Below are 25039 nucleotides of genomic sequence, written 5' to 3' on the forward strand. Positions count from 1 at the left end.
TGGAAGAGAGAATAATGTACATTAGAGGCATGTTGTGTAGAACAGAAAGAGGAGAACTGGGCTCTTAATGACCATGAAGGAGGTGGAATATATTCAACTGAAGTTGTGCATATGTATTTGATTCTGCATTTTACATAATTTCAAAAATGATAGTTACATGTTCAACTTTTTGAACTTTATACATTAATCGTCCATTTTACTGAAGTACAACAGCAATTAAGCTACACTTGGACATTTTGTGATATTTATTCTTTATGCAAATACACTTCCAGGGCCAGATCCTTAGCTAGTGCAACTTGCTGTAACAGCAAGGAAGTTAGTGGTGCTAGACTGATTTATGCCAGCTGAAAATCTGGCCCAGACCAGAGTGCAATGTTCTCTTTCCAGCTATTTCTTTCCACTGCATATTAATTTTAAAAAATTACTGTAGGTTTTTTTTAACTGAAAGGCATTAATTTGCATATGGATATAATTGCTTCATATTGCCATTGTAAAGAAAATTTAAAATGACTAAAATACTGAGGGAAGCAAGATCAGGTAGATTTATTGTGGCAGGTGGGGGGAGGAGGGGAAGAGAGAAGAGGAAGTGGAAATTCTGTGGCATGTTTGTTATATCACTGCATGGCTCCCCCACATCCCAGCTCCACAAGGTAAAAACACTGTGGCTGAGGAAGTGGAAAAACCAGGAGCAGATATGGGGATGGAGCATGCTCCGTGACCCACTCCTTTCCATTACCTAAGCTATCTGTGCAACACTAACTTCCACCAAGGGCCTTGTCGTGGCTTGCACTGAAAAGCTACAGGAATGTGGCCTGACTCCGGAGGTCCCAATGGATTTCTGGCCTCCAGAGGTCTGGAGGTTCACAGCCTGAGCAGAGCTTTAGTAAGGACAGGCATGATGTGAACTTTACAGATTGTCCTTGGCCCTGTGTCACCTTCTCAGCTTTATTTTTCTTTCTGAAAATGGGTACATTCTATCCTAATGTACAGTTTAGGTAGGATGTTCAAAGGTACCCAGAGTAGTTTGGCACCCAACTCCCACTGACATTTTCACCTTTGGTTATTTTGGTTAATCCTGATTATTTCATCAGTAATGCAAAAGCACGGAGCTCCCCAAACCACTGGCTTGTATTGCTGTCAGCTTTAATTGACTAGATGACAACTTCAGACTTGTGTTATCTACCGTGATTCTAACCACTCAGGGGATAGTAAATATTCTTTTTAGTTTAATGCACTGAATGAAATTTGTATGCAAGTATATTAGCAAAGCTTGTAAACACTTGACTGAACTATGCAGCTCAATTAGCAAAGAATAATGGGGCAATAAGTAAAGTGTGTGGAATTTCATCAACTCTTCGTAGCTCAGCAAAGTCTATAGCACAATCAGGAAAGCACAAAGAGCAACTGTCAGTGTATCTAACTGAATCTTTGCTTATTGCCATCGACTAGATCAAAAAGGGTGTGCCAGCCAGTCAGAAAAATGAGTAATGGCGTCAGTATGACCTACAGTTCAATCAGGTGCACATACTTATTAATTAGCAAAGTGTGACACTTTGTTTAATTAAGTATATAGAAACATAACACCTGAAGCAGGCCGTCAAATTATTGTAATATGCAGCTTGATCACTATCAAACAGCTTCTTTAGTAAAACTATATACAGCATAAGTTTTAAATTAAGTAAAAAGTAAACTGGTAAAAGCAACACCATGATTAGCGTGTGTGTGTGTGTATCTGGATCTCAGGCGGGCTTAGCCTATGGTTTAAGGCCAAGATTTATTCTCATCAGATTGTAGTCAAAAATAGTGGAAAGAATGTGAGAAAAGCTGATCTTTTGCAAGACTTGCTATCTTCAGCTGCTTCTAAGCCTCTTCCAGAAAATAGGTCCTTCTCTGCTTTATGGCAAGATAAGATCCAAAACATCAACGTGCATTTGTGGGATTTGGATCTGAGTTTCCAGAACATGACCTTCTTTAATGTAAATTTTTGTCCAATGAACTGCCCTGCTATTCTGTGGTGCAATGTTAGGGTCAGTTCTAGAGACAGGACTGTGCGTGGCAACAACAAATTGCTTCTTCATTGAAGAGGAGTCAGAACAATACTAGTGCTAGTTGTTAGGAGAGGTATACATACCAGAGTCTATGGCAAGGCACAGATGAGAAAAAAATGATCATGGTAAAAGGAGAGTTTCTGCATTCCACAGTTAATGGTCTCTGAAAGTCATGTTGTTAGTGCTCCAAAGAAGAATGTAACTGGGGATCCTTGCTAAGTATCAAAGTCTGCTTTTGAATTCATAGGTGTAGATTAAATTGGAGTCATAATACAGCCAACAGCAGAATTTCCTCCTTAAAATATTTATAACTCAGAAAACGGTAGATGTATTCGCTACCTATATTAGAACCATCAAGGCTCCCGTAAAGTTTCAGTGCAGCAGGTTATGATCTTTTTCTGGATGATATAGGGTACCCAAATGGCAGCCTGTAAATTTTTTTAAATATAAGAACATTTTTATCCTCTGGAGGTTGTGAGGTAATAGTAGGAAGGGAAACATCTACCGGTCTTCATCTGTGTTCCTTATCTAATTATGTTTCCCTCACTTCCCTACTTTGGCACCTTATGTGACCTGAACCTGCAACATTTCTAAATTTCTCAAAGAAAGACCTACCCCTTCTCTGTTTTACAAAGCCTTCTCAAATGGGATTCATTTCACTGCTTGTTTCCAGGAGACCATGTTGCTGGGCCACCATGTTGCATCATTATCATGGGAATACCTGCGTAAAGGGATGCATTTACCACTTTGCCTTAACATTGGCAAGACTCGAGCCCATTTCAGATCTCTCCAAACATGTGCACACTGTTCACAGGAACTCATTGAAAAATGCTCTATCCAGTATCCCAGAGGATTAGACCCTTTACAGTGTCGTTGTCTATCTGCCATGATAGGTTGCAAAGGCAAAAGCAATCTCTGAGACAGCTTGGCTCTTGTTCATTGCGGTCTTTTAAAAATGAAAACAAGGACCTTTCAGTGGACCGAGATTCAGATTATCCATACATACACATATATAGATAGATATCTATATCTATATCTATCTATGTATGTGTATGTATGGATAATATGGATATCTATCTATCCAGTAAAAGCTTTGTTATCTGGCATGTTGGGGGAATGGGGTGTGTGCTCCAATCCAGTAGTAGTACTGCACTGCAGAGTGGTTGGTTTCTTGAAGCACTTAGGTGTTTACAGGTAAAGGTGTATACAGGTAAAGTATAAAGGTATACAGTAGGTTATTGTATGACACTAAATATCACTATGGGCAGCGCATGGCGTACACCCAGATCACTAAAAATACACTTAACACTAAAACTAGACTGAACATAATTTAATCTTTCTTGAATGATTCAGAAGGCACTTCAGGATCGTGCAGTGCCTCAGGGTCATCATTATCAACATCAATTATCATTGTAGATGTCGAAGGTGTAGGAGATTGGGCTGAATCTGTAATGACCCTATGACACACCCTGGAAGCTGCTTCTTTGAATAAATCCCTGATATCCGCTGCTTCCTTGTCTTCTGCCTCTTTTGCATAAAAGTAGAGTGCAGAATGTGCAATTGCATCACCTCCTGGGCAATATACTAGTCCCAGTTACTAGACTGAAGATTTGTATTGGGAGAGATCAGAAATGCTGGTTAATAGAGCTTCCTGGTTGATAAAGTGGAGACTAACACACAGCTTTTACTCTCTCTGTGTGTGTGTGTGTGTGTGTGTGTGTGTGTGTGTACACATACATATACACCACACACACAGAGACTGTAATGTTTATTTTATGTGTATGTATATATGTGTGTGTATGTGTATATATATATATAAAACAAACATTACTATCTTTGTTGATGCTTTTGCTTTTATATGAGGATTCCCATGGCAGATGTTCTGTAAGCACTGGATTTTTCTGGTTGATGGCAGGAGATTAGGAGGGATAGGGAGAGATTAATAAGAATACTAAACAAGCCTAAATCTTGTGCTCTTTGAAGAGGTTTCTTTGCATCTTTGAAGTTTACATGGGTCTTAATGCAAAGCAATGTCTTCTTACACAAAACCAAATTCTTTAATGTAACTTTAAATCTAGAGCCACTGGTTGTCAAAGCTTTCATATAGAATCTTATCCTCTCATATTTAATTTAAAATATTTTTTAAATGTAATAATATAGAATATATGAATTGATCAATAGGCTGTCTGGGGACACATAAAGCCTCTTATATTGATCTAACTGCTCAGCAAGGTGATTATGGGTAGAGAAATCGATATGGTATCTTGCCAACTAATCTTCAGCCATGCAGGGTTAAGTTAAAGAGCTCACATTTAAGGCTTGATATATGTTCATTCACCTGAACAATAGTTTTTCAAAGTATCATTCTGTTGTATATAGAAAAAATAAAGCTATGGTATCAAGTAAAGTTAAATCCAATAAAGTCAATATGAAATACTTTGATGTGTACAGTTGAAATGGAAAGCATACCATTATCATACATTATCATAGGGACTGGGGAACAACTAGTTCAGAAATAACAACTGCCAGTTCTTTGCCCCCTTTCTAGATTGGTAACCTGCATCAAACCTTTCTAAAAATTCCACAATGTTAGGTTAGTGAGGTAATGTCTTTTATTGGCCCAATTTCTGTTGGTGAGAGAGACAAGCTCTGGATCCACACAGAACTCTTCTTCGGGTCTGAAGCTTGTCTCTTTCACCAACAGAAGTTTGGTCCAATAAAAGATACTACCTCACCCACCATCTCTTTCTCTGAAATCCTGGGATCGGCATGGCTGTAACACTGCATGCAGAATGTTAGGTTAACCATTTTCCTGCAAGTATCTGGAACTGAAAGCAGAAATGCCACAACATCAAGGAAGGTGACAGTCTTGGATTTTCAAATCACATGATTTTTGGTGCCTAACTTGAGACACCTTAAAAGATCCGATTCTGAGTGTGGGGTGCTCACCAAAATTCAGGCCCCACACACCTGACTACTCAATCCCCCAGACAGTCCCTAGATTCCCCTGCAGCTCGAGATAGCCACCGATTTCCTGCAAACACACCTCTCCAGCGATCCTTTTCTGATACTGTCTAGTACCTATCTGCCCACTCCAGCCATAGCTACCAATTTATGTGCAGTCCCATGTCTTATCCCCAGCATTTCTTGAGGCAGAGTAGAGTGGTGACTATAAGCCAATGTTTACAAGTGACTGCAAATTACTTATGAATATGCAAATTAGCTCATTGGCTACTTTGAATAAAATATCCATGTGGATCTCCATAAAAGTTGTGAGCTCTGCTGGTTCTGATCTCACTTATATTTGTGTAAATCAAGAGTAATTCTGAAGTCAAATATCTCTAATGTAAAACCAGAGAGAATTCAGGACTCAGGTTTTATTTTTTACATCCTATTTTGTCTTCATTGAATGTTGTCACCTCTAACAAACTGATCATGAATCTCTGATGCTTTTTTCTTAAAACCTTAGCTACTGGAGTCTTGGAGCTCATTTCATTTTTCATTTACAAAATAAACCTTCTAGCCCATGTGCTTATGGAGAAAAGCTTGAAGATGTGACTCCTAATATCTCAAAACCAGAAGGGAAATTTTAAAAATACCCAAAAGATATTATTTTTTAAAATCTCATGATTTTTTTATGGTGGTTTGGTAACATGATTGTTGTCATGGTAGGGTGCATTCATTGGACCTGTATTGAGTAAGGATGAGAGGGCCCAATACTTAAAACATTATTGAACTTGAATGTCTAAAAATGTGCATACAACAACTGTGTGTCTGATTTCAGTGTGCAAATATCACAGTTTTAGTTGCAAACTGGGTGTTGCTGAATATGGTTGATCTGTTATGCATCCAGTTGGCCAGCTGTAGATGCAATCAAATAATTACCTCAGAGAAAACAGGCAGAGAGATACTCACTTCTAAGCAATCAATTATGTGTCACTCTTAATCACACCCTTACATTTCCTTCAACTTAAACAGTGTTGCCAACTCTTGTGATTTCATCATGAGTGTCATGAGATTAGATGTTTTTCTTAAAACCCCAGCTGCTGGAGTCAAGTGATCAGCTGAGAATCTCAGCTTTCATTTAAAAAAAAAGTACATTTCTAGTCCTCAATGCTGCACAGAAAAGCTTGCAAACATGACCTTTGTGTACCCTAAATGCCAAATAAAAAGAACCACACATTTATTTTAGGCCAATTTCATGATTTGGGAGTGGGGAGGGCTGCCCCATGATTTTTAAATGCTTGGGGTTGGAAAGATAAGTTTTAAATAATATAAATTTCTCTGAGTAACTAGTTTTAGATAACTAGGAAGTGGAAGTTTGGATTCATATGTGTGGGTGATTCCCGCAGTCAAAGCTATAGCTATCTGTCTTGGAGCAGGACAACTAAGGGGAAAGCAAAGCAAAACAAAACCTTAAGACTAACGAACCAAATTCATCCCAAGGGTAACTGGGTAGAATCAATTGTACCAGGAATAAACCTTACCCAAAGTGTTTATTTTCTTTCATGACTGAAGATCTTTCCTGGTTATGACTGAGCTAAATATTACTGCAAATAACAGGACACAATATTGATTGCCAAACACTGTCTCTATTTGATTCTGTGCTCCAGGTGGGCAGGAATTCATTATTTCATATGTCACTCTCAACTGGCTGTTGTGATTTCATAAATTCAGGAGGCTTTACAAAGTTAAGAAGCAAACTTTTTATTTTTAAAGGATTTTTGAGTGCCTCATAGCGGCTAATATGACTATTGTGCACTAAGGGAGCAGCTCACTGCCACTGGTTAATTATAATTTATACTGCATGAGGATCCAAAATATCCTAGGTGCCAGACGCACAGCAAAGACACAATCCCTGCCCGATTTTACAGTCAGAAAACTGTGATTTGTCAGTCTGATTTATCTGCCCTTTTACCACAGGGCCTTCTAATGGACAGTGCTTTCCAAATATATATATATATTTTTTTTTTAATGCAAGATGGCAGTAGCCAAGGTGCACAGATAGGTGAGTTAAGAAAAAAACTGACTGGCTGACATTCAAAAATATACACACCCCTGGCTCATGTCTTCTTCAAAGAGCCTAGTGTTAATAAGGAGAAAAATGCAAAGCTAATGTTTTGCTTTTTTCATTAATGTCACTGCAGAGAGCTTCATTACTGCCTCGGAGAGTCACTTTCATATTTTTGTCTGATTACATTAATGCACAAATTACAGCAGTGTATTTATAAGCATTTCTATTCTGCTCTGAAATACAAAACTATTTGTTGAACTCTTCAGCTATTAAAAGCATTCTATTGTCAAAGCACTGGGAAGATGTTGGCATACCAGCAAATTTGCTTTTTAAAAAAAATATGTTTTCAATTATTCCTAAACTGACAGACCTATGTGGGAATTTATTGCTTGTATACTTCTACAATTAGTAAACAGTTTTGGTCACCTTCATGCTTTTACTTGCGGTGTGTGTGTGTGTGTGTGTGTGTGTGTGTGTGTGTGTAATTAATTTAGAGCTCTAGTTAAGCTAACGCCAATAGGTTAATTGGGTGAAAACCACCTACATTTCAAACACTTGAAATCAACCCTGATTTCAGTTCAACCACTGCATGAACCAGTATTGTTTTGCTCAATTATTTAGTGTTCATCAATATAGAGCAAAAGCATATGTATCCATCTCTATGGAACTTGTTTGAACTATGTTCATGAGGTATGCCACATGATACTTTACCTATGACCCTCACTGGCTGAGTCTACTCCGTGCAAGTAAAAGAATCCACGCAAGCCATTATTCAGGGTATATTTTAACTGAGCTCTCAGTTACAGTTTATACAAAACGGTATCTGTTTTTTGTAATGTATCACATTCAAAAGAATCACTTCTTTTGCATGTAATTAGGAAAATAATGGTAGGGCAGAGGAAAGGGTTGAATTTTGCCTTTGACAAAAATTCCATACCTATTTCATACAGGTGGAAGATCTGTATTATTTATTTATGATTTTACTTTTAGGGCACAATGCAGCATTAATGCTTATTCAAAACTTATTCACACTGGTTTATTCCAGAAAATACTCTGTAAATCTTCCAAGGAGCTTTCCGGTACTTCCTGGTGCTGACTGGATCATAAATACAGCAAGAACAGACACTTTTGCAGCATAGTGTTTCACTTAAAACTAGAGTGGATAAACCACAAATATGCTATTGGGAACAGTCATGCACTGCTCTTTAGGATGGACTAGGTGACTTAATATTGTAGGTCTTTAAGGTAGCTGTGGCAGGGAATATAACTTGCTATGTTGTGTGGTGGTTTGGAGTTTTTTTAAAGCATCATGAAGATCTCTGGTATTGTATAGAGAACTGAGCCAACAAATCCTTACTCATATGAGTAACTACATCTGTCAACCCATTAAAGGCAATGGAATAACTTACATGATTATAGATTACTTATGTAAGTAAGAAATGCAAGATTGCTCCCCCTCCCCCACAATGATCTTTGTTAATTATAAGACTACCACCGTATTGGCCAACACATGAGGGATTGAACTGGAGACATCCAGAGTATATACTTTGAGCTAAAGCTCTCTAGCTGGGGCATTAACACTCATCCTCTGCAGATCAGGCCCAGAGTGGGACCTGTCACACACACTCACCAATGGGTTATGAGAGCTGTTATGATTTCACTAACTTTACTTCTGGCTGAATAAAGGAAGGGTCTTCCCCCAGCGAAACCCATTTGGGTGGGTGGAAGTGAAAACCCCACCTGCTCACCTCTCTTGAGTTCAACATCCTGCTAGTAGGGGTTTAACAGCTGTTACTGGTGCAGGGAGGTGCAAATTGCCAGAAGTGTTGGAAGTAGCTACTTATTTGAGGCACTTCTAACAATTCCTGCCAGTGATCTTGGTAAAATTAATCCGATTCCTAAGCAGCAAGTGTGCATATTTTACCCATTGCTACTGCACATCCTGTGCATGTCTTATTTTAAATGATAACTGTGTCTACAATTAATGGAATCAAGAATTATTTTTAAACATATATGAAGCAGATGATGAATTTGAACACATTTTCACGTTATTTTCTGTCAGAAAACAGCTGTACAAAAAAAATGAAGACTAATACTCTAGAATATTGTGTTCCCTTAGTGATAAATGTACTCATGAGAATACAGTACATCAGCAGAATAATTTCATTACATTTTTCGTTCAACTGGTTTGTGCCTGACATTTTCCTCTAAGACGAAAACTACAGGAATCCTCTTTCCTTCTTGGGAAATGCTGCCATTTCTGCTGTATTGTTGAGCCTTGTCAGTTACAATTGGCTACACAATACAATTGAATGGTCATTCAGAGCTGTATCCATATATTGGAAAATTATGGCATTAGCCCTATGGAAATGACAATCATTTTCCAGGCATTGAGGAATATGTGACATTTAAACCATCTGTTTCAAACCAAGATAATAAGACTAGTTATTCTGTCTCAGTCCCTGTTAATAAGAGCTCATGTACATTAATTATCCATACAGAGTGAAATTCAACCCTGGGCAGAATGCCAGAAGGAGGTCTATGTGCCTCTTTATTATTATTAATTATTATTTGTATTACCATAACATCTAGGAGTCCCAGTCATGGTCCAGGACTCCACTGTGCTAGGTGCTGTACAACTTATGTCCTGCTAAAGTAGGATTTAAATGGTATACAGGCCTCACGCAGGGACTGGAATTGGGTATGCTGCCTTTTCTTTGTTTTTTTTCGTTTTCCCTCAGTATTCCCAGTTTCTGACACTGCAAAGTTCAGGCTTTATTTCTTCCTCCACCTGTGCCGTGCTCTCTCATCAAGCCCTTTCTAATTTAGAGTTCTCTAAGTTCCTAGATACAATCATAGTATAGTGCTCCCTACTGGGAAGCTATTTATTGTAGCAGCATATGGGGTGAATTTTACTCCATTATTTCAGCTCTGGGAACATAAGGTCACTTAACCTCTCTCTTATCTGCCAAGCATAGACAGTGTCACCATTTATTATGAACTGGAGGATATATCCACAAGTATAAACCTCATGTGTTCACACTGCTGATCAGCAAATTCATCTGACGTCTGGTTGTAATCAGCAAGAGCTTGGATGTGTTATGCTGTACTTGCTAGCTGAGTATATATTTTCCAATAAAAACAGGATTCCTTAAGGACACAGTAGGTGGCACGACAGACCTCTAGAGCCCTTTGTGTTTTCAGGCTAGTCATTGTTTTCACCACAAACCCATTAAGTTTGACATTAACTATAGCATATGAATAGGAACCGGAAGATTACAGCCATAAGGTTGTGTCAAGAATGCGACCCCTTTTTACATTATGTGAAATATATTCATGTTGTGTCAACTTATATTTTCATTACAAAGTAATTCCCACAAGTCACAGGAACTGAACTGTGAATGCCCCATGTAGTGTGTGAAAAATGGAAGTATACTTATTACTTAAAGTTTTGATTGGCTGACCAGTCCTCTTCTCCTGTCAGGTTAGGTTACCAAGACAAGGCCTGAGTGGAGGAGTGAGAAGGGGGAATTATATCACACTGCAATGGTTCGACTCTGAGGTGGTCGGAAACTTTCCAAAGGCATGTTTATTCCACACAAAATGCTGATTTGTCAAAATCAAAACACTCTCTGGGGATGTGTCGATTTTGATGAAATTTCAGTGCAAACCAAGTGGGTTTCTGATGAATTTGCCTGGTTTCCTGTCCGGTTGACCTGCTTTCCTGGGCAGCCTGGGCTTCCAGATTGTTTGGCAGTGCAGCTGGGATCCCCAGGGCTTCAAGGCTCCCTGGTTTGGGGGGCATCTGGCTGCCTGACCAGCTGGCCCACCTCCTTGAAATACATTTCCTGGTCCACTCTCACTGGAATTGTGCTGGGTACCGTTACATGCTGCAGAATACATAAAAGCCATAGACATTCTAGACGCATGTCCTGCAAGCTGCTGAGAACTCTGGCTCCGGTCCTGCAAAGCACTTAAAAATATGCTCAACTTCAAGCACATCTGTAGTCCCATTGATTCTACTCATGGGCTTAAAATTAAGCCTGTATTTAAGTGCTTTGATGGATCAGGACCAGAATTCAGCACCTGGCTGGATTGAGTCTGTGTGACCCTAAGCACCTCTGTATTCGGACCCTACACATTACTGTAATAATTTTTGTACAAAATATACCTTGTAACATTAAGATCTCCCAATGCTATCAGTATTCAAGATCTGTTGTCTTTGGATGATCTTTTGATCACTATCGAGATGTTTTTTTTCTTTATTAGGGTTGGTTGACTGTCATAATTTGGGATTTTGGAGGGGTTTTTAACTAGTGGAAATCCCCCCGGGAGTTGGGGTGGAGGTCAAGCTAGGTCAGGTTCCTAAACTACTACATCGAATGGCCTCTGCACATTCCTGCTGGTAGGACAAAGGTACCTGAACCACGAGCATCCAGAATCTTCCCCGACCACCCCTCAGTTCTTTCTACTGACTGAAGCTGGAACTGTTGCAGGTTGCGCACACACTGTCCTCAATGCTTTCCTCACCAGTCTTTTTTTTTTTTTTTCTTCCTGATTATTTGGGGGCAATTTTTGCTTATAGCTAGTTTAGATTTTTCTTTTAAAAGAAAAGGGGATACTTCCCCTCTTATAGCCTCGAACCCCTCCAGGATGGGAGGGGAAGTGAGGGGCGAAGGGCCCCAATGGACATTGCTTTCCACAAGGTTCCGCAAGCTCACGGCACAGGCACCTTGATCCCATTAGTGTGACTATGCAGAGGCCACTCAAAGAACTCCCGTAATGGGTAAGTGAGCTTCATTTCTTTCCTGCCCTGTAATATAAACACATCTCCCCCCGAACCCCAAACGCGCACACACACAACCTCCTCCCAAGAATAATTCAGTTAAAAAACAGAATGTTTCACTAACTGAAAAAACCTGCAATATGTGTGGCTAGGACAGCATATGAGGGTACCCAATACCTAGTGTATATACTTTGGTTTTTTATCCACATTTTTCTCTCTCAACCATTCAGCCCTTTTTATTACCCACTTCTCTCTCTCTCTCTCTCTCTCTCTCTCTGTTATATTCATGTTTCCTTAATTTTTCTATAGGATTACTTTTCACTTTTTGGGGGCGAGGGGGGGGAGAATGTTTTTTCTCCTCACCTGCTTTCCTAAGCTAAACATTCAAGTTCAAGATGAACTTTCAAATTTGTAATGCTTGTGTGTGTGAGGAGTTAGGCACAATGAGTCCTCCCACACCAATCCTGAGTTTTCAGAGCAATTTGCTGTTGGTTTATCTTTCATTTTAAGTTGGTAAATGGCATCTTTCCCTGCTGACATACTGCCAGTTCTTTTTCTATTATCCATTGGTCTGAGTGTGTCTGCTATGAAGATGAACAGCTACAAAGTTTAGGTTTTTTTGATACATGGAACTATGGACCATGCACATAAATTTCACAAAGTGTCAACAATACCATTTAACAACTTATTTGAACCCATATATTTCAGATTTAGCAAAATACTTGATTACTAGAGTGGCCCAAACAACGGATACAGAAATACATAGATTGTGTGTGATCCTCCTATTATTGTCAAGATTCAACACACTTTTCAAATTGCACATTATCTAGTGCATTCTCTATGGGCTTGAATCGATGAAGTCAACATCAGACAATTATTTATCTGCATCTTGCAAATTACAAAGCTCCCACTGTAAAAAAAAAAAAAAAAAAAAAAAAAAAAAAAGCGTAATTAAATGTTTGGTAGCTAACAATCTTATATGCATGTTTTATCAACTCAATATATGTTAACCGAAAATTATTGTTGTAACAAAGTATTTAATCAATGTTTCATGCATGTTTCTGACAAGGCCCACAACACCATAGGATAAGTACGTAAAAGGAATATATATTATCTCTAACTCTGTTCAAAATATCCCATATTGAAAAACCTTTTTAAACTTTTGCAAAACCACTTAACAAAGAAGTCACCAAAATCTGTTCAGGTAGCAAAGGTATCAGACACTGTCTTCTGTTAATCTAGGAACAAAAAGCCAAATTTGCTGCTGGAGTAAATTGACGCAGCTCAGTTGAAGTCAGATTTCCAGATCTTTCTTTCATTATTCAATTGACTACCCATTGTACCCAGGACACTCTTAATCATTACGTTACTTTGACTACTATTATGATACAAACCAAGGGTCTGAGTGAGCAAGGTGCTTGAAGTCATGTCATTTATGCCAGGGAAATGGAGGGTGTATTGCACACACCATTTTCAGCTGAGGCATTCCATCAGCTTTCACAGAAATTGAAAAAAAAAATCCTGTTCTCTGCAGTTGTTTTTCTCTTTTTCCTGTTTTCCACAAAAATATTTGTACAGGCCAAATAAAATAAAATAAAACTTAAATAAAATTCACTATTAATATACAAACATCTACTGGGGGCAAATGAGGAAAGATCTAGAATTTGTTCCAAGGTAGAATTTTGTTCTATACAAAACATTAAAAGGAAAAAAAATGCCAGATGGGTATTTTTTAGTGTGGAAAATACATGCACAGGGAAGCTCTTTAGTTAAGAAAATTAATGGCTCAGGGTATCAGTAATGGATCTCGGAGCATATCATGTCTAGGATGCTGGTTCAAATGCAAGCTCGGCTGGTAGTGACCAAACGTTGTTACCCTCTGACAGCTGTTTGAGTGTCTAGCTTTGAGTCCAATGCCCAATGGACATATGTGAACATCACAAGCACAACACTACCCCCGCTGACATACTTCTTGTTGAAATCAGCTGAAATATAAAGAAATGATTTGAGACTGACCTACTGTTTCAACTCTAGAGGTCATCACTCAAAGTCAAGATTTTGGGATAGTATGGAGAAGCCTGTATTACTGTTGTTGTATCTCTTGTACTTAGACTAGACTTCGTTCTCTAGGGCTGTTGCCAACAGTGATAAATTAACACACAGAAATACTGTGGTAATTCCAAGAAACAGGAGAGAAGAAGTTACAGTGTTGGGGAATTTTTCTACAGGCTATATGGATGTCTTGAAAATGTATGTGCGTTTTACCATCTTGTATTTTAGTCAGTCAATTCTGTGCTGCATTTGCAACATCTTCTTTTGGCTTTGCAGAAATCCTCTCCAAAGATGCAGCTCCTTTGAAGTGCATGACATAAATAAAATAACTACAAGAGAGCGTGAAAAGAGGAAGAAAACTTGGGGGTTCATTCCCCTTCGTGCTCCATTGGCAGGTTTCTCATGAGAGGTGTCACAAAGGTTTGTTCTATGGCTTTCCATTTACAAAATGGTTGATGAGGATGTACTTGAAATCCTTGTACCACCCAAGAAGTAGTAGAATTCTTCCCTCATTAACAGCAGGGCACCAGAAATCTACTTCTCCGCCCCACCCCTGTACAATTTAACTTTCTTGAAGTATAGGATTTAGACTTGTCCTTCAAACACTTGGTGGAAAACCTCTTTTGAGGTCTTTCATGAGAATGTCTTCCAATGACGGGAAGATTCTAACTACAAAGCTGGGTTTTAGAGCCTTTTAAAATCCAGAATCTGAATTACTTTTGAGTTACTTGAGGAAGTCACAGTCACAGAGATCAACCCTGCTGAAACAGTCAATCTTCTTTACATGAGATCATCCTAAATCTTTCCTTGGGCTTGGGAATACACTGTCTTCTTAAGCTATTACAGAAGTCTGTGTATGTTGAAAACACACCAAGTTTATTTCAAAATGTTTTCATCGTGTTTTATTAGCAATGGGTGAAGCTCAAATGGTCCAGAGGTCTGGTTCAGAAAAGCACCCAAAAGTCTGGTTGGTCCCCCAAACCTTTCCTGAGCCACTGTGGGTTTCCAAAGTTCGAGTCCATATGTCTTAAAACAGTGGACTTGTTTTCCCTCTTATTGATCATCCAGCATTAAGAACCTTAGGATACATCTACACTACCCACCGGATCGGCGGGTAATGATTGATCTATCGGGGATCGATTTATCACGTCTAGTGTAGATAAATCGATCCCTGATCGCTCTGCCATTGACTCCTGTACTCCACCATGGTGAGAAGTGGAAGTGGAGTTGACGGGGGAGTGGCGGCAGTTGATCCCACGCCGTGAGGACGCGAGGTAAGTCGACCTAAGATACGTCGACTTTAGCTATGCTATTCTCGTAGCTGAAGTTGCGTATCTTAGATCGTTTCCTCCATCCTCCACCCCCCCCCCCCCCAGTATAACCAGGCCTTAGTCATAAGGGGCAAAAATAGAGGGCTGAACTGATAGCCTTTTCTGTATAGAGATTAGAGAAATGTGGGACACCAAAATCAGGGTGAATGCAAGATTGTCTTTATCCTGTTTATACAGACCCTTATCTCCTTGGCATATGTCCCCAAGTGGCCACCCTGAATAACAACTCAAACCAAAGCCCCCTTTCTGAAAAGGGCAAGGTCGTAATACCTTTATTCAAACTTCTCATTAAAAATAACATAATAAGAATGGGCATATTAACAAAGTAGTATCAAGGAGCTCTGGCACATCCCTGAACAATCCCCTGTTCTTAAGAACCCTTCACTGAAATGTGTTCTCTGAAGGATTTGACTCTATGGTGTCTGTCAAAGTCCCTCTTCTGATGGGTTTTATACTGATATTCCTTCTTTTGTAGTCTCAGGAAGCCAGGCCAAAAAAGGTCTAGTTAGGAAGGCATGGTTGGGATAATGGACCTCAAATTCCTTCACATCAATAATTGTGCAGTTTGCTAGAGATGTTGATCAGTATGCCAAGAGGAGAAGATAAGGGTCTGAGGCTCTAGAAACCGCTAGTTTTATTATCCTTAGCACACATTCTGCCTCACTATTACCCTGGAAATACTGGAGGCTGGGTGGGACATGAGGGAAACCAAAGGTATCTACAAAACTCTTTAAGGTTTCAGAGGAAAATTGAGGCTGATGGACAGAGATGACTTGCTGTGGAATCCCCAAATGGGCAAAGATGGGTTTCATCCTCTCCACAACTGCATTGGATGCAGTGTTAAGCAAGCTGGAAACTTCAATGATTCTTCAGAAATAACGATCAGAAAGAGACACTGAATTATCAAGATAGAAAAGATCAGTCCTGCCTTTCTGCCATCGCCTGTGTGGAAGAGTAGATGGTAGTAATGGTTTTGGTTGGTTGGTTCTCATGTGAGCATATTTCTCAATTCTCTGTCACAGCCTGGCCTCTCCACAGAAACTCTCTGTGGCCCCTCTGTGTTTTTATGTCTCTTCTCTGCTTGTTTGGCTGTTAGCTCTGTGCAGCTTTTGGGTTGCAGGGCTTGCTGATCTGTCTTACTTCCCCCCTTTCCCTTTTGGCAGGATTTATCTGTTGGGTGTTTCTTTGATCCTGTTCTGACACCGCTCAGAGGTTAAAGACCCAGGACACTGTGACTGAGCAAATGCAAAACTGTCTCTCCTGCCCCAGTTTATAGACTGTTACCCCTCTTGCTGAATGCCCCCAAAGTGGACCCTGAGTAGGTTGTTCTAGATGTTCACAACTAATGTTTGCAGTGTCATTGTAGTTGTGCTGGTCCCAAGATAATAGAGAGACAAAGATGAGATAATATCTTTTATTGGTCCAACTTCTTTTTGGGGGAAAAACAAGCTTCTGAGCTTACACAGAGCTGAAGAAGTGTTCTATGTAAACTCAAGAACCTGTCTTTTTTACCAACAGAACTTGGTCCAATAAAGTCTCCCAACTAATGTCACATTCTGGACCAATAGCAATTGGTCACGTTTTACAGTTTGCAGTGCATAAGCTTGTCCATTCTGCAGTGGACACACTGAGGCTGCTATTATGCACAGTATGTCACATTTAAAATAGAGTGCCTCAAAATTATTAGCACTTGTGTATTGTTCTTCTGTTCATAAAAGACAGACTAGTTGGCTATAGCTGCTAAATATAGGTTCCAGTGTTTTAATCAACTAACAATCCATTATCCTGTTTGTTAGAACATGATTGATGGGATGCAGGGATCTTTCTTATACCTTACTATCCCTTAGAACTGCACTAATTAGATTTTGTTGTTGTTCTGTAGGTAAAGGTCAGAAATTCTTCCTTTCAGTGAATAGACATTATAATGGGCCTGTTCCGTGGGCTGTTGAGCGCATCCTTGAATTGACAGTCTCCAGGGCAATTAGAGCCATGCAGGACCTGCTCGATGGCATGTCTGATCAGACCCTATGGCACAGTATAACAAATTCAAAGTAATTATTCTCCTAAGATGACATAAAATATGTGATCAGGTTAAAAAAAAAAAAAAAAAAGGCCACCATGGTGAAGACTCAAAGCTAGGTTGTGAGGCCTCCTATTGCTAAGACATCGTTATTTTTGTTACAGACAATTTATAAGTGTCATGGAAAGTGTTATAGTTAAAAACTAAATAACCCTTGTCAAACAAGCTCTAGACGGCAAATGGCTCTGCTGTTGCTCTACATAGGAGCAAGCAGCAAGCACCCCTCTTTGTAGCCTGCTTGGAGCTTTGCTCTGTGCACGGAGGGAGATTAACTTCTGCTATATCAACTGCCATCCTATACACGTGGGTGGGGAATGAACAGAGAAGGGCAAGGAGCGGGTGAGGACTTTGGCCTAGTACATAGAGCACTGGACTGGGACTTGGGAGCCCTGGGTTCCATTCATTTTGCCAACGGTCTACTGAGTGACCTTAGGCAAGCCACTCCCCCTCTCTGTGCCTCGGTTTCCCCATCTGTAAAATGGAAATAATGATACTGAGCTCCTTTGTAAAGTGCTTTGAGGTCTACTGATGAAAAATGCTATATGAGAGTTAGGTAATATTATTGACTCCTGCCTCCTCTTACTCTGACAAGCAGAGCTCATGCCAAGGAAGGGAGCATGCTGCACCCTCGGAAAGGTTTTAGAAAATGATTCTCCTGCAGGAGCAACAAGGGGGAAACTTAGAGTTCCAATTCATCTCTGGGGCTGCGCCTGGGGTGGCACAGCTACACACTGCCCTTGTGGGGGAGGAGGGATAGCTCAGTGGTTTGAGCATTGGCCTGCTAAATCCAGGGTTGTGAGTTCAATCCTTGAGGGGGCCATTTAGGGATCTGGGGCAAAAATCTGTCTGGGGATTGGTCCTGCTTTGAGCAGGGGGTTGGACTGGATGACCTCCTGAGGTCCTTTCCAACCCAGATATTCTATGAAACATAAAGTCTCAGGTTATCCTGAAGGGCAAGTGTGACTCCGCAAGGCACAGTGAATCGCGTGAGCTGCCGCCTGATTCCAGTGGCACTATTAATGGAGTAAGATACTATTCACTGGAATTAAGAGTGGCAAAATCTAGGCCAGCTTCATCAAATGCAGCCATTTGTAATGGCTTTCCCAGGCACTAGTGTGAATTCTGAAGGGTTTTCTGCAACTAAGGGTTTGTCTTCATGGGAAAGCTTTACCAGTTATACCAGTAGAGTTACACTAATATTGTTATACCAGTGTATGTCCCCCTGTGGATGCTTATTCCAGAGTAAGTGTCCACATGGGGAGTTATACCAGCATAACAATATCTGTTTAAGTTTATACCCTAGTTTATACCGCTTTAACTTTCCCATGTAGACAAGCCTTAGGAAAGTTTGGCTGGTTGGATTTAATTTTGTTTTCTCCTACATTCTGTAGTAGATTTCTCGCTTTCTATAAAGCACAGACTCTTTCTCTTCACTCCCTGGGTATATGATCAACTCCTGAATACAGCACTTTGATACCTTGTTCACATCTCTTTGAAAACGTACACTCCACCTCCTCTTTGCCTCCCACATCACTTTACTTTGTGGGGAAGTGACACCAGGGCAGTTTTTGCTCTTATCCTGGCCTTTTCTTCTTTCAAAGGACTCTGAGTTCCCCTTTTCATGTTGTGTGTGTGCACACGTCCCATTCATTGGGCTTTGTGTCAGTTCTTGATGATTTATTGATAAATAGAATGTGTCTTGTTTCTTTATCCAACTTTGATCCCTTAAAAAAGAAAAAAAAAACACAGTCAGAAGAACAGGTAGGTAGTAAGTATGGAGAATTTTCTGACAGTCACTAGTCACTGGAACATCCAGTTATGATTGTCCTGACTGTGGACACACGTTGTTTAAATTTTATAGTTATTTATTTATTTTCCTCTCCCTCTCTTTTAAGTTAAGATGCAGTCACTGCCCCAAATTGTGAATACTGAACAGTTTAAAATAATTACAAAAATGTGACGTTTTTCTGAACAGTAAACAGGGTGAAATATCCAGGCTTTCAAATGAGATCCTCCATCAGAGCTCCCTAATAAACACACCTTCAACACATTCTGACCTCTTCATTTTTCCTTGCAAAGATTAATAATAGGTAGCTTAGCAACGATGCCTGTATTGTCAGCACATGTTAGAGACTTGGCAGCATTCAAGGTCGATGTGCAATAAGCTTAGATTGAATGCCATTAACTATACGCCACTTTGCCTCTGGAGTTTATTGCTAAATTTTTATTCCAGGGGGAAGAAAATACAATGCTGACACAGCTAATATGTGGACCACATTGGAAGGTGTGGAACAGCTTATATGACTCAGGAGTGAAAAATGATCAAAACTTCTAGTTTGAAATTAAATCTGCATCAGTTATCACTAAGCACAGTGGCAAATTCTGCATACAACTTCAGATATTAATAAAATGTAAATAGTTATGGAAGAAATAGTTACCATGTTTTTTTAATTACTGCCACATGCAAAAATAACAACTCTGTGAATTTGGGAGAAGAAACCAGGTTGATTGTCATTAGGTCCGATGCTGTGTGTCCTCTACTAACTATCTTCAACTGCCAATGAGTTTAAAAAAAAAAAAAAAAAAGGAAAAATTGAGAAATACAGAATCACTAAAGCAAGCTCATGACATTTTGTCTGTAGCCTTGTTCTCCTGCCCTATCTGGGTCCAATTCTCCATCTCCTTACACTTTATATAGGCCCCAATACAGCAAAGCACATTCATCAAGTAAAGCATCTGCCTAAGTCCCATTGATGTCAATAGAACTTAAGGATGTGCTAAAAATAAAGCCTGTACTGAAATGCTTTGCTGAGTAGAGATAGCTGTGTGCAGGGGAAGTTCTTAGAAATTTAAAGGTGCAGAACTCATAAAACGAGCAGCATCTCAACAACATGTACCACATTGACAATAGGCACATTTCTTGACAGATAGCTCTTCTCACAAGTTCCAGCTCCAAGGGTGAAATCCAGGCTCCCTTGAAATCAATTGCAACACTCCCATAGACTTCAGGGGGACCAGTATTTTGCCCAAAATGTTTCACACGTTGGAATAATCGTACAAACTTCGGAATATTGATCTGAACAGAATCTTTAAAGCTTCTAAGCTTTGCTATCCACTAAGCTTTATACCACTTCTGTGACCAGCTATATTTGCGGAACTATTTATGTTTCAGTTGGATATTCAAAACACTGAGTAACGCAAGACAATGGGCTGGAAACTTCTCACTGAAACTTTATGCTTTAAAATGTGGTACTATTTAACGTCTGCCTCTGTCATGGTTTATATCTAGCAAGTGATGCTGGATTTATATCTATCCCAAATGCTGTGATTACACATTCATTTTTTAGTGCCACATAGCAGGTATCTCACATCCAGAAGTGCCCGCTTCTCCTAGTGTATATGTTTATATTTGCTCATATGCATGGGGTATCATACAGTTCTAGAGCTTGCAGGATTGGATGGTCAGTGAGAATGACAAACATAGTTTGGATTCTGTTTATGAATCTACTGTGAGCAAATAGTAAATGACCCTGGCGCATCAAGCGTTTTTGTCTGCACCTCTTACCAAATTCTTGCAGCTCACTATGAAATACAGAAAAGCATAAAACTGTCGCCAGGAACACTGAGCTGGATATAAAAGAATTTGTATTTGTTATCTAGCAAACATTCAAAGGGAAATGTCAAAATGTGTTGTTTTTATGAGAATATGTAAACTGGAATGAACCCATCCAGTCCATTCCCTCCCCCCGCCCAATGCAGGACTGTTTCCTACAAGTTAAATTTGGGGTATTTTTTCTAAAATAATTTCAGTGTGATGGGACTTCGTGAACTACCCTGGGAGAAAAGTTCCACCACTTAATGAATCTCGTTATCGATGCTTTCTGGTCATGCAGCCTGCATTTCCCCCCCCCCATATTTTAATTTCATTCCATTACTTGTAGTTACACACTCCTGAACACCAGAAATAACCTCTCCACCTCACTGATGTTCACACATTTCAGCTATTTGTAAATTGTCTCCGCATTAGAGGAATGGTTTAAAATAACTAACTAATGCTCCAATTTTGCATCAGGCTATGCTAGTATGGACCCGTGCCCAGGATGAGTACCATGATGTCATGGACATGTACACAGGGGTCCGTGTTAATGGAATCAATGCACATTGGCCTAAATATGTCTAACTTGGCTAAGCGACAGTGAAGGCTCTGGAAAATTTCCCATGGACTTCAATGGGAGTTAAAGGTGAAAATTGGGTCACTTACTTTAGGTTTCTAAATATGGATGTAGATCTATAACTTTAGGCACCCAGGTTTGAAGGTGTATGTTCATGTGTGCAATCAAAGCTAACCAACACATCTTGAATTTCAGATATCAGATACCCGCAATAAATTGCTAACAGTCCATGTATAGTCCAAGAAGTCTTTGCTGATATTATTTAATGATTGTTTACACAAGGAATAGATTTGAGGAAATAAAAAATCTGCATTTGGACATTCAATGAAAGATATAAAAGGAGTGCTTAAGAAAGAGCTCCATTGGTATAATAGGGGTGGGTGGCTGCTGGCAGGGCATTCTCTGGCCTCGGTTAGGAAAGCATCCCTAGCAGAAATGGGATGAAACATTTTTAGTTTTCCTGGATGAAAAATAGCTTTTCAACCCAACTGAAAAATGTCACCAAACAAATTTCAGTTTTGGTTGATATTTTCCAGTTTTCCATTTTAAAAAATGGAAACTAACTCTCTCCCCCCTTACCCCCCCCCCCCCTAAAAAAATTGGTAACAATTTCTGAGTTTTAGGAAGGAAATTTTAAAAAATGTGGTTTTTCAATGCAAAACTGAAAAATTCCACAGAAAAATAGTAGTAGGATTAGAAGTAGTCAAAAATACCTAATCACGTAAGCATGTACTTAAATGTTTAAGTACTATAAGGTCAATGGGATTTAAGCACCTACTTTAATCATGTGCTTAAGAGCTTTCCTTGGTAGGGATGGACTTAAGCATGTGCTCAAGTACTTTCCAAAACAAAGGCTTCTCAGAGGGTCCCACAGATTTGAAATTGGTTCTCTACTTGGTGCAAAATAATCTGAATCTGATTACCTTTAAGACACATTGCCAAGATTTCCCACCCCTCTCCAGGCACCTATGAATGTGGGGGAGGGATGGGACTTGTCAGGATGGGGAATTATTCCTGGAGACGCTTGATTTCTGGCAAGAAACAGACAGGAGTAAATAAAATAAATATATTCCCAATCATTTGCCCAGCAATTGTAATAAATCCATGTGCATTCAGTAGTCTTTGTTGTGTGGAATAATACAATATTAATTTCAATGCTGTGTGTGTCCCAAAGACAATAAAACTTACTCCTAGAGGAACAATATCTGAAGTGTCTTCACCAGTGATAGTCAAGCATTCATTAATATATCATTCTGATCAGTATCAGCAATCATATGTTTGTTTCTGTGTCCCTTTGGGGCTAAAAAAATCTTTAGTCTGCTTAAATGAAATGTTGCTTGACTGGGCAGCCTTATGAACATTTGTGCACTTATCCCCATGGCTTGCTTTTGAAAAGAATTGAAGATTGCTTCTACACTGAAGAAGGAGCTTCTAAAAAAAAACAACTCTCACCTTTTGAAGTTCTTTTTGTGATCCTGAATGTTCAAATGAATATCAAGCCTCTGTACTTTTAAACGTAACATGGCTGTTTAGTAATGACGAAGGGGCTGCAGGGGTTAATTTGTGAGGGAAGATTAAAATAATTAAATGGTCTAGATTCACCCTGTATGGCACTACTTCTCCCTGAGCCATCAAATGATGTTTCCTCCATTTGGAACTGGTTTAGTTTCTGCCAATAGTTCCCTTGTTCTTTAGGCTGTTCTCTGCTTTATCGGCCAGGGAATTGACGTAGATCTCACAGTCACATTTGGCTATGGCCTGGAAAATGCCATCATATTCAGGTGTGGTCGAATATGATGGAGAGTGTTGGTGAGTTCATCTACCTTGGCTACAAGCAGAGTTCAAATGGATGCAGCAAACCGAACATTCTTCAACAAATGGGTCTCGTCACCTGCTGTATGAAATCCATGTCTTGCTTAGGGATGCAAAAACATCTTTGCACTGAGACAAAGTTCAGGACCTATCAAACCTGTGTACTACCTGTATTGCTGGATGGGTCAGAAACGTGGACCTTCTAACAGGCCAATATGGACCAGCTAGAGGCATTCCGTATGTAGTGTCAGCTCCAAATCCTGAGCATAAAGTGATTTGACTTTGTGCAATGTATCACAAACTCTCAAAGGGCTGGCCTTCCCTCAACCACTCACTGTATTCAAAAGCAGTGTTCTGTGCTCTTTGGCCATGTTGCCAGGATGGACAAAAATGCCCAGCGCACCAGGCTTTCAAACTGTCCATTGACGTGCGAAGGGGTGCACACCCGAAACTTACCTGGCACCACCTGCAGGGCCACTCCACAGATTCACAGGGTTGAGCCAGCTCTGGGAAGTTCACTTCACAATGCCTGATGTGACACTATCAACCGTAGTCACTCTGGTTGGTGCAATGGTTCTTGGTAGACAGTGTGTGTTTGCTTGATTATTGAAATCTATCACCTTCCCCTCTCCTGGAACAAGGGAGACTGGGGCCACTTTGCTCCACCAACTGTTGGTCTTTGCACTGCTGGGGCCTCTGCTCCCAAAATCTTGGCTGAATGGAGCCCAATATTGGTAGTTTGAACAAATGGACAGCTAAGGGGGAATATGAAAATGGTCTGCAGGTGTTTGAATGGAGTTAACAAGTGGGGGATGTGAATTGTTTATGGGGTGTCTAAGAAGAGATCAGTTGGTTTAATAAGGATGAAACCGAGCACTGGGAAATTTAGGCAGGACATAAATAATCCTAAAAAAAATCCTAAGATGTATAACATATTGTGGAAGAGTCTCTAGTGAAAATGGTGGAATTTGAAACTAGAGTCATTTGAGACTAGAATGGAGAGAGAACAAAAAAATATAATGTCAGGAACAATATTACACAGACAGGGAGATAAGTTTTTCCTTTCTAATTTCCATGCTTCAGTACTTCAGGAAGAGATTTGTGGGCAAAGACTGAGGGATAATGGCACCATGCTGATATATAACTATTGGATTTGGTGGGACTACTGTTATGCAGTGATTTCTGCTTATATAAGGCAAAGGCCTGACTGAAATTGTTTTTCTCTTTTGCATATCTTCATACTTAGTTAGTTACATGTCACTTCTGATACTTGTGATAAGAGAAAATGCAATTACAAAACCAGATCTAAATGTATAATCTTCCAGTAAAGTCAACTTTTTCCACTCCTACTTCTGCACCTCAGTCATACTCTGAGTTGTTTATGATTTAGTCTTGGCATTCTTGTTAAAAAAATCAAAGGCAAACCAATATATCCTGAGAAGAATTCACAGTTAATAAACCTAAAAGATAAGCTTGGAAGATAGATTAATGAATCATGCTTATATTTCTATTTCTTAATTCCCATCACAGTACTGAATCAGAAACTCCATTGGGAAGGCTTCTAACATAATATATCTTCCCTTCCTTTTGAATTGTCTCATTGCTGGATGTTTCTCAAATGCATTTACATATTGACCTACTTGGTACAACCAAGTTTGGGTACATCCAAATAGTAGGCCCATAGTAAGTCAAATACAAGTTTATTTCACCCATTCATATTACTTTTAGCATTGGAAAACCCCTG

This window comes from Trachemys scripta, chromosome 14 (assembly GCF_013100865.1).
Source record: "Trachemys scripta elegans isolate TJP31775 chromosome 14, CAS_Tse_1.0, whole genome shotgun sequence".
NCBI lineage: Eukaryota > Metazoa > Chordata > Testudines > Emydidae > Trachemys > Trachemys scripta.